Genomic DNA, 12,014 nt, shown 5'->3' with positions numbered 1-12,014 from the left:
GTCTGCCTGTATGGGCTGTACTGAGTGTCTGCAGTAAACTTCTCCTTTAAATTGAGTATACGGAGAAAGGGGGATTTTTTTCAGCTGACATTTTTAAAACTATTTCTAAACATATATTTAGTGTGAAATCTTTAAAATATGAGCATGCCCCTGGAAACTAAACAACGCTGGCAACTATACTTGGTAAAAAAAAAAAAAAAAAAAATTGTCGTCATCACTGCACTCTAAAGTGCACTGAAAAAAAACACCCACTAACATGCAAGTGCTAGCAGCAATACTCCAGTTGATCAAAAGAAAGTTATCATTTCTTTTCTTGAGATTAAGCCAAAAAGTTAACTTTTTCATTCTCATCATAAAAAGTGATTTCCCTGAACTGAGGTGACAACTGAAACTGCATAGTTTCCAGTGTCCGTCACTTCATGAAGTTTCACAAGCTGCTTCTGCTCAGTGAGGTTTGTAGTGCAGCTTATAATCAGTTATTAGACAATACAGTACCTACTGTGCAGGGAGATTGTTGTGGGTTACGAACTCCTTTAAATGTAAGGAGGTAAATACAACACAGTCTCTCCATGACTTTCAGCACCTGAACCTACCTTGTTAAACACACTGGTCTGGCTCATAGTTACCTGAGTGCATGGTTTTGATGTTACTATCACACTGTGCACACCACTCAAAGAGGTTAGTAAATTAGGCGGTGATCGTGCTTACTTATGCAAGCTTTCTATGCAAAGTAACAAATTAGACACACTCACTGCCTAATTAATAACCTCTTTAAACAAACAACGTCCTGGATGAGAAGCCTGTTCTCCTATTTTAAATACTTAAATATTGCACTTATCCTTATGGATTTTCTTATTTTCAAGGAGAATATAAATTCATAACAGGGATTACAAAACAATAGTAAATATATATATATATGTATATAACAGGACATACAGTGTTATTATAGGCTACCCAAGACTCAAATTGGGGTTATAACTATGCTCATTCTGATACATACACGGCTACTGTACGCCCTGTAAATTCCCTTGTAGTTCATAGTTAAAGCCATAAACTAGTTTATTTATTTTAATAAAGCATCAGATATATAAACGTATACTTTACTAGAAAAAAATAATATGCAGCTCTAAAATAAAACATTATTTAATATGTTATAAATGCCATCGTCATTCTAAGGCTACAAGCTGTATTAATAATTAAAGTGGAAATAAGAGAGGTTACTATTCAGTCAGTGGTCTCCTTAAAATTGGAGATCATTTAATAAAGGACAACAATTGCAGAGAAAAAAATATGTGAGTTATAAGCAAGTCATGGCTGATCTCTGGACTGCTTGTTGTTACGACCTTGTAAAGTACGCTAGGGAAAATTTTAGAAGTTAAAATGTTGTCTATAAATCTCTGGATAATGGCTAAATGGTCCATTTTAACACAGGACTGGCTATTCAGACCAGCAGTCACATAAAATATTTGCAAGGCTACGGAAATAATGTGTAATTGCTGATATGGATACACCATTTGTGCAGACTGGGCAACTTGCACAAGGGCCGTTTGGAACTTAGGGGCTCATTTTTTACTAGATGTGAGTCAATGGATTGTGCTTGGGCAGTGGTTGAAAGGGGGCCCAAAAGTAAAGAAAAGGGGCCCTTTGGTGACTTGTCCCCCAATGGTAACGTATGCACATATACTTTTGCCAAAGCAATCTTTATGTCCACTGACTTCTCTTATTTTAAACTATAACCAGTTGAAAATGGTTATAGTTGCTTGTTCATCCTCTGGTTTCAAATATTTCTAAATCCACAATCCCACACCCTTTTCCAGTTTCTGCAATAATGTCCTGGAAAAAGGATGCAGATCTAGAGTTCAGAGTTCAGCTTAATCTCAATTGCAGCATGCTTGTTCCATGCCAGTGATTTAAATATATTTAAGGGCCCACTTAAACATTGTCTGCATTTACATATGCATTTGTGTGTGTTTAGGTGAGCTTCCTGTGCTTAGACTATGCACAACAAACTATTTACATATTCTTAACAAGCCCTCTCTCAACTCTCTAGCTTATTTTAGAAACAGCTGCTGTGTATGTACATTAGAGGAATGGCTGGCTACAACGATACACTCTTATTGAAAAAAGTTGTGATATCTGTGCCTCTGTAGTGACCTTTGAAAAGGAATTTCTCCACAATGCCTACAGTTACAGGGGTGCATGAGGAATTTTTTTAAAGCTCCTTTACTGATTGTTAACAATTTAATGAGTACAGTATGGTCACAGGTTCACTTTAGGGTTGTGCATTTATTTTTGAATAGGCTTTTAAACGCACCTCAACACACTAAAAAAGGATATTCACTATTTGTGACAACAAAGTGTACCGCAATGCACAGGGTATTCATATCGGTGTGTTTTGGTGCAAGTGTGTAGTTTGACTGCATGTGTGTTTGTGTTGGGCGTGTTTGTGTTGGGCGTGCCATTTAAAATAAAATGCAACATTAACGTAGCACAAAAGTGTGACTTGTTCTCAAGGCCTCCAACAACTAGTAACCAACATCTTCTGTAGGCGGCCACCAATGGTAGCCACATGTATTTCTCTGTGACCGATGTTCTTTAACGACTATGTATTACTTTAATTTTTGTGAATATTTTTATTCTTGGTTCAACCAAAATATGGCACCCCTGATTTAACACCTGTATCTGAAACACATCAGGGGTACCATCTTTTGTTTGGGGGGTTTACAGTTCTCTGGCTCCAGCTCAGAAGGGGAGGTATTTAGTGGTCTCATGTAGTGCAGGGGGAGGAGAGTGTTGGGTTTGTTGCCGTGGGTCTCTGCAAAAGCAGGAGGAAGGGGTGTTTCATAACATATGGGGGTGGTGGAACCATGTGGGGGAAGTTAAACACATGTCTAAGTCATTTTTTGTGCGGCTGTTTAACTATTTGTATAATAATTTGGAATGAGGAGATAACCTCTTTTATTATTTTTTTCTTTTTATTAAAAAGTAACCTCTCTACACCAGAAAAATTAAGTTTAAGTAAATGTGAAAGATATAGTATTAACATTACAAAAAACTATGAAACGTAAGACCTTGAGTGTGTGACAGCCATGTTTTGCTGCATGGGGATGCATAGGTGTTCTGTGCATCCCTGTGCAGGCTATCCCATTGCTTTTAATTGGGACACAGCTGCTGCTCCCAATGTGACATCTGTGCATGTGCACAACCCCGAACGCACCCAGTGTGCATTCAGGGTTGTGGACCTGCACCAATGACACATTAGGAGCGGTGGCTGTGTCTGTGCAGCCGTTGCATCCCGACTGATAGCAAAGGGACAACCTATACAGGGATGCATGGAGCACCTGTACATCTCCATGAAGGTAAACATATCTGTCACACGTGGTATGGTTTTCATATGCCCTGTGTCAACTAGGCTTTAAAGTGTAAATTCACCTTTGAAGCTATGACCAACATTTACAATATGGTTTGTGTAACTGCTGCAGCCATTTCAACTTTACAAGGGCAAGAAGACCATAGTAAAGGATCTTAATAAAATAAAGAACACACATCAAACATAGAAAGTGATATAAAGGTGAATTTACCTATTAAGTCACTGGAGTCAGCTTTATCAGGCATTTTATAACACTCAATAACAATTCAGAAGTGTTCATTATGAAGTCGCAGTATACAGCAAAAGCAGAAATCTACAATTTTTGTGTTGCCTTTTTTCCTCTTGGTTTAGACACTGAATACAATTGTAGTTATCTTAGGTTTTATCTTGTTATAAACACATCACAAGGTAAACATTTACATGGTGATGTACGTTTGTTTTTTCCATGTTCTTCAATAAAAGAAACCAAATTCTGAAAGGCTACTCTTTACGGTTTGTGGTCTGATTCAGATATGATCAGCCCATGATGAAAACATGACCTATGAAGCTTTTCTCAAGCATGTAATGGTGTTCCAGTGAGGTACATCTAGTGATACAGAAACCGTTTAGATGCAAGATTTTAGTTAAGTGAGAATTTCATTCAGGACAAAAAAAAAACCCACTATTAAATGTAACCAATTAACCAAGGTTACATGCAATTTTTTGGTTCTTAATCTATGAAATTTATAATAACCTATAGCCATTGGCTTGAAGTTTGGGGGCGTTTGAAGTCATATTTTAGTGTGACTATGCTTTAGGCTAATCTTTGATATTTACATGCAGACATGCGTTATGGCAAACCCTATTAAGCAGCTGTAGCTAGTCAAATTACCCACTAATAAGCTGGTACAAATACAGCGTATGAGCATATAACCTTTTCTGTAAAAATAAAGTGCAGTGTGCTTTAAACAATACAATCAACAAAATAACAAATCAACATGTGCAATATAACAGACTGTTTAATATGCTTACACAGTATGTCACAAAAGTGAGTACAACCATCACATTTTTGTAAATATTTTATTATATCTTTTCACGTGACAACACTAAAGAAATGACACAGTGTAAATTTGAAAGTTTGCTGTCCCCTCAAAACAGCCATTAATGTCTAAACCGCTGGTAACAAAAGTTACTCCTAATTCCCGATACACACGATCGGAATTTCCGTCGGGATAAACTCAGACGGAATTCCGTTTATGCTGTCTTGCATACACACTGTCACACCAAATTCCGACCATCCAAAACGCGGTGACGTACAACACTACGACGAGCCGAGAAAAATAAAGTTCAATGCTTCCAAACATGCGTTGACTTGATTCTGAGCCTACGTGTTTTTTTCTCCGTCGGAGTTCCACACAGACGATCGGAATTTGCAATATAATTTTTTTTTATCGGGAAAAGAAGAGAACATGTTCTCTTTCTAAGTCCGTCGGAATATCCGATAAAAAAATTTCGTCTGTCTTTTTTCATCGGAAATTCTGATCGTGTGTACAAGGCATAAGTGAAAATTTCCAAATTTGGCCCAAAGTCTCAATATTTTGTGTGGCCATCATTATTTTCCAGCACTGCCTTAACCCTTTTGGGCATGGAGTTCACCAGAGCTTCACAGGCTACCACTGGAGTCCTCCTTCCACTCCTCCATAACAACATCACGGAGCTGGTGGATGTTAAGAGACCTTGTGCTCGACCTCCCATTTGAGGATGCCCCACAGATGCTTAATAGGATTAAGGTCTGGAAAAATGCTTGGCCAGTCAATCACCTTTGCCCTCAGCTTCAAGACGCAAGGCGTCTTGGAGGTGTGCTTGGGGTTATGTTGGAATACTGCCCTGCAGCCCAGGCTCTGCTTCAGTATGTCACAGTACATGTTAGCATTCATGGTTCCCTCAATGAACTGTAGCTCCACAGTGCCGGAAGCCCTCATGCAGCCCCAGACCATGCCACTTCCACTATGCTTGACTGTAGGCAAGACACACTTCTCTTTGTACTCCTCACCTGGTTGCCGCCACACATGCTTGACACCATCTAAACCAAATAAGTTTATCTTGGTCTCATCAGACCACAGGACATGGTTTCAGTAATTCAAGTCCTTAGTCTGCTTGTATTTAACAAACTTTCTTGTGCATCATCTTTAGAAGAGGCTTCCTTCTGGGATGACAGCCATGCAAACCAATTTGATGCAGTGTGCAGTGTATGGTTTGAGCACTTACAGGTTGACCCCACACCCCTTCAACCTCGCAACAATTCTGGCAGCACTCATACATCTGTTTCCCAAAGGCAACCTCTGGATATGATGCTGAGCACGTGCACTTAACTTCTTTGGTTGATCATGATGTGGTCTGTTCTGAGTGGAGCCTGTCAAGTTAAACAGCTGTATGGTCTCGGCCACCCTGTTGCAGCTCAGTTTCAGTGTCTTGGCAATCTTCTTATAGTCTAGGCCATCTTTATGTAGAGCAACAATTCTTTTTTCAGATCCTCAGAGTTTTTTTTACCATGAGGTGCCATGTTGAACTTCCAGTGACCAGTATAAGAGAGTGAGAGCGATAACACCAAATTTAACATACCAGCTCCCCATTCACACCTGAGACCTTGTAACACTAACGAGTCACGACATCGAAGAGGGAAAATGGCTAATTGGGCCTGATTTGGACATTTTCACTTAGCGGTGTACTGAGTTATTTTGAGGGGACAGCAAATTTCCACTGCTATACAAGCTGTACATTCACTACTTTACATTGTAGCAAAGCGTCACTTCTTCAGTGTTGTCACATGAAAAGATATAATAAAATATTTACAAAAATGTGAGGAGTGTACTCACTTTTATGAGGTACTGTATATGCAACTGTTCATATATGGAGCACATATAGACCCTATCACAAGTGGGTCTAGACATCTGGTGAGTGCATTGGGTGGGTGGTGACATCACATGATATACAAGAATGTCACTTACAACAGGACGATTCGCCAGTGGGTGTTAATTGACCAGAGGGTTTTCCACATTTTAACAACTGCACAAATAAGGACACAGGACTTTTCAGTGCTAGACACTTTATTGATCCTTCTATGTGGATGAGGAAGATTTAACCAATTGTGAGATTTATGAGGAGGGATGGTGAAAACCTATATATATATATATATATATATATATATATAAACAGTTGAATATATAAACACATTGAACACATGTTGTTTATTTGTTATTTTGTTTATTATTTTATTAAAAACACACAGAAAAGGTATATATGTGCTCATAGCGCTGTATTTGTACTAATTTAAACTTTGATATATGTTGCTGCCCCCAAAGGTACTTAGCATGGTATTAAAAACTTTGCCAGAACATCCAACTGGCACTCACTAATAGTTTATTTGTGGACACACACTGGTGCTCTACCTTATTTATTCACTTATATTTTTGGAAAGCACTAGTAGTGAAATCTCCAAGCTTAGCTCCAGGTCTGCCTCACCAAGTATACGTTTTTCTGCTGAAGCTACGAGAGTCTTACATTTTATGCTGAACTCTTTATAAAAGAAAAAGAAATACAAACTGTATTTTGCTTTTCTAATGCCAGCAGCAGGTTGGTGGAACTGAAGACTCGTAGGAACAGCTTTTGCTTTTGCTATGTCTATGTCAAACAGAAGCCAGTAGATGACCACATATTTTTACCCAAAATGAAATGTCAATTTTGGGGGGTACTGGTTCTGTGGTTTAAGACTATACATCAGATTGATTTTCTTTTAAAGTGCCAGAAAGCATAGATTATCTAATTAAGATACATTCAAATGTAACACCTATCCAAATGTTTAAATCATATTGCATAAATATAAAAGTCTTAACACAGATGGAAACCATCAACCAAATTAAGGTAATAATTCATTTGTTTTCCAGTTATATAAAAAGTACTGCTAGTATCTAATTTTTAATATATAATGTAAAATATTTCCCTGTATCTCACTTCAGAGGAGAAAGGTGGTAGGAGTGTATTGTATATTCTTGTGCCCCAGATCTGCTAGTGTACATTACTGTGTCCTTTAAACTGGCATCTCTCTCTCTTCTGTGCATTATGTACGTTCTTACATTTATAAGAGTTTATTAACTGGTTGCCGACCAGCCGCCGTAGAACTCCTGCGCGAGAGCCCGTAGCTCTACGTCGGCAGGCGAAGCGGCCACTAGGTGTGCGCGCCATCGGAGGCGGGCGCCCCCGCTCGCTCCTGACTCCCGCGCGCGTGCCCAGCGGTCGCGCTCACCAGTGGGCACACAGCTCCCAGTCCTGTCAGGGGAGAAATGCCTGACCGTCTGTTCATACAATGTATGAACAGCGATCAGTCATTTCCCCTAGTGAGTCCACCCCCCTACAGTTAGAACACACCCAGGGAACATACTTAACCCCTTCCCCGCCCCCTAGTGTTAACCCCTTCCCTGCCAGTGGCATTTTTATAGTAATCAATGCATTTTTATAGCACTGATCGCTATAAAAATGCCAATGGTCCCAAACATGTGTCAAAAGTGTCCGAAGTGTCCGAAGTGTCGGCCATAATGTCGCAGTACCGAAAAAAACGCTGATCGCCGCCACTACTAGTAAAAAAAAAATATTAATAAAAATGCCATACAACTACCCCCTATTTTGTAAACGCTATAACTTTTGCGCAAACCAATCAATAAATGCTTATTGCGATTTTTGAAAAATTTGTAGAAGAATGCGTATCGGCCTAAACTGAGGAAAAAAATTGTTTTTTTATATATTTTTGGGGGATATTTATTATAGTAAAAAGTAAAAAATATTATTTTTTTTCAAAATTGTCGCCCTATTTTTGTTTATAGCGCAAAAACGAAAAACCGCAGAGATGATCAAATACCACCAAAAGAAAGCTTTATTTGTGGGAAAAAAAGGATGCCAATTTTGTTTGGGAGCCACGTCGCACGACCGCGCAATTGTCAGTTAAAGCGACGCAGTGCCGAATCGCAAAAAGTGCTCTGGTCTTTGACCAGCAATATGGTCCGGGGGTTAAGTGGTTAATGTGCAGATGGCACTTGTCTATAGACTTAAATAGGGGCACAGAGGTGTTTAGAGAAATTAAATTTAAATTATGAACAACAAAATGGCATATTTGTTTTATAACATTTCCAAAAGCCACTTCAATAGTTAGACACATTACTAACATGTTGCACGAGGCAAAGAATAATACAGCATTTCAGAACAACAACAGTGATTTAAAATGTTCAGCCCAAAGCAACAATATGAAGTTTATAATCTAAAACGTTAACAAATGGTTACTGCGCTGTATTTAAAATACAAGTACACTTTATATCTCTTATGGAAGTAAAGGCAAGAACTACACTTATTTCTCGACTTTTAAGCTACAGATTTCACCTGAGTTCACTGTAAATGTATGGGATATTTGCCAGATCTTATAGCTTTTTTTTATTTTTTAATATTGGCCAAAAAGTCATCACAATCTTTAAACCTTCCTTCCTGCAAAATATGAAACGTGTTAACCCGTGAACTGTATAGACTGCGCTTTTTTTAATGCACTTTGTTTTAAACTGCTTTACTTAAACTGTTAAAGTGCATCAGTTTCAAATAATGAACCACTTCCTTATCATTATTGATAAAACATAATCATATATATAATATTAACAACTAAAATGACTATAATTATTACTGCATTCAAGCAGATAATCTATGTATTAATCTATGTAATACTGTCCAGCAGAACTAAAGAACTTCAAAAAAAAAAAAAGAGATTTTAATTCTTAACAAAAGACAAGTTGATCTTCACTTCTCCTTGAACCAGCAACTAGGCAGTTTTCTTTGAAAAGAAAGTAACCTAAATCCCTTCAAATCCATCTGTTAAATTAATCACAGGCTTACATTATTTCTACAGCACTGAAACCATACATGAAAATGTTTTTGGGTTTAGTGGAAGCGGACACTTTTTTAAACAAATGAAGACCTAACTAGTGAAAATTAGGCACTAACAAATGACATGTACCGTCTTTATTCTCCATGGGCACTGCCTAGCAATAACTTCAGCATTCCGCTCCATGCCATCCTGCTACAACCATTACACCCGCAACCTTCAATGCAATGTTCTGAGTCCCTGTAACCAACAGTGAGGTTGACATTGCAGTAGGGGTGACATGAAGGTGTACAAGAGAGCAGAAAGATTTATATAATCAGTGCTCTGGATTCAAGTACTCCTTGGGCACACATGAAAATAAAACAAAGTATGTACAGGCACCTAGGCTCTATGGGCCAAATCCTCAGCCAGGCGGCGTAACTTAACTTTCAGCAGTTAAGTTACACTGACTTAAAGTTTTTACCTAAGTGCCTGATCCTCAAAGCACTTACGTAAAAATTTCAAGCAGTGTAAGTTAAGTGCCGCCGTCGTAAGGCGTTCCTCCTCTCCGGGGGGCGTTTACAATTTAAATGAGGCGCGCTCCCGCGCCGGCCGTACTGCGCATGCGCGTGACGTCATTTTCCCGACGTGCATCGCGCGAACGTAATTGACGCCGGGCGGCTTTGTGGATTGCGACGGGACACTAAAGTTACGACGGGTGAAAAAAAGACGCGCCGGGAAAACAAATAATTTTAAAAAAAAATGACAGCGTCGCTCGGCATGCATTCCTGAGGGAGAACTCCATGCCAATTTTCAATGAAAAAAACGGCATGGGTTCCCCCTCAGGAGCATACCAGGCCCTTAGGTCTGGTATGGGTTGTAAGGAGACCCCCCTCCGCCGCAAAATTGACGTAGGGGGTCCCCCTACAATCCATACCAGACCCGTATCCAAAGCACGCTACCCGGCCAGCCAGGAAGGGAGTGGGGACGAGCGAGCGCCCCCCCCCCCTCCTGAGCCGTGCCAGGCCGCATGCCCTCAACATGGGGGGGTTGGGTGCTCTGGGGCAGGGGGGCGCACTGCGGGCCCCCCCACCCCAGAGCACCCTGTCCCCATGTTGATGAGGACAGGACCTCTTCCCGACAACCCTTGCCATTGGTTGTCGGGGTATGCGGGCGGAGGCTTATCGGAATCTGGGAGTCCCCTCAAATAAGGGGGCCCCCAGATACCGGCCCCCCACCCTAAGTGAATGGATATGGGGTACATCGTACCCCTATCCATTCACCTGTAGGCAAAAAGTAAAAGTTAATAAACACACAACACAAGGCTTTTTAAAATATTTTATTATTCTGCTCCGGACGCCCCCCCTGTCTTCGTTATTAGCTCAATTACCAGGGGGGGCTTCTTCTTCCACTCTCCGGGGGTCTTCTCCGCTCTCCGGGGGTGTTCCGCTCTCCGGGGGGGGCTTCTCCGGACTCCGGGGGGCTTCTTCCATCTTCTCCCCTCTTCCGCTCTTGACTCGGCGAACCCCGGTTCTTCTGCAGCTCTCCGGTGCCTTCTTCTTCAGCGCTGGCTGCCTGCTATGTTTGTGTGTTAGCTCGATTTCAAACAGGCAGCCGGCGCGGTCTTCTGTGGCGTCAGGGTCTTCTGTTCTTCCTATGTTGCCTCGTCGCCTCTTGTCGCTGTAATGATGGAAGCGCGCCTTGCATCACATTTATATAGGCATCGCCGTCCCATCATGCTCCGGTAGGTACCCACGTGGTGGGTGCCTACCCACGTGCACCCACCACGTGGGTACCTACCGGAGCATGATGGGACGGTGATGCCTATATAAATGTGATGCAAGGCGCGCTTCCATCATTACAGCGACAACAGGCGACGAGGCAACATAGGAAGAACAGAAGACCAGAAGACCCTGACGTCACAGAAGACCGCGCCGGCTGCCTGTTTGAAATCGAGCTAACACACAAACATAGCAGGCAGCCAGCGCTGAAGAAGAAGGCACCGGAGAGCTGCAGAAGAACCGGGGTTCGCCGAGTCAAGAGCGGAAGAGGGGAGAAGATGGAAGAAGCCCCCCGGAGTCCGGAGAAGCCCCCCCGGAGAGCGGAGAAGACCCCCGGAGAGCGGAAGAAGAAGCCCCCCCTGGAAATAGAGCTAATAACGAAGACAGGGGGGGCATCCGGAGCAGAATAATAAAATATTTTAAAAAGCCTTGTGTTGTGTGTTTACTACATTTTACTTTTTGCCTACAGGTGAATGGATAGGGGTACGATGTACCCCATATCCATTCACTTAGGGTGGGGGGCCGGTATCTGGGGGCCCCCTTATTTGAGGGGACTCCCAGATTCCGATAAGCCTCCGCCCGCAGACCCCGACAACCAATGTCAAGGGTTGTCGGGAAGAGGTCCTGTCCTCATCAACATGGGGACAGGGTGCTCTGGGGTGGGGGGGCCCGCAGTGCGCCCCCCTGCCCCAGAGCACCCAACCCCCCCATGTTGAGGGCATGCGGCCTGGCACGGCTCAGGAGGGGGGGGGACGCTCGCTCGTCCCCACTCCCATTCCTGGCCGGCCGGGTAGCGTGCTTTGGATACGGGTCTGGTATGGATTGTAGGGGGACCCCCTACGTCAATTTTGCGGCGGAGGGGGGTCTCCTTACAACCCATACCAGACCTAAGGGCCTGGTATGCTCCTGAGGGGGAACCCATGCCGTTTTTTTCATTGAAAATTGGCATGGAGTTCTCCCTCGGGAATGCATACCAAATGCCGTCGCT

The sequence above is a fragment of the Rana temporaria genome, chromosome 8, assembly GCF_905171775.1.
Source record: "Rana temporaria chromosome 8, aRanTem1.1, whole genome shotgun sequence".
Lineage (NCBI taxonomy): Eukaryota > Metazoa > Chordata > Amphibia > Anura > Ranidae > Rana > Rana temporaria.
Note: the sequence above shows the minus strand (reverse complement) of the source record.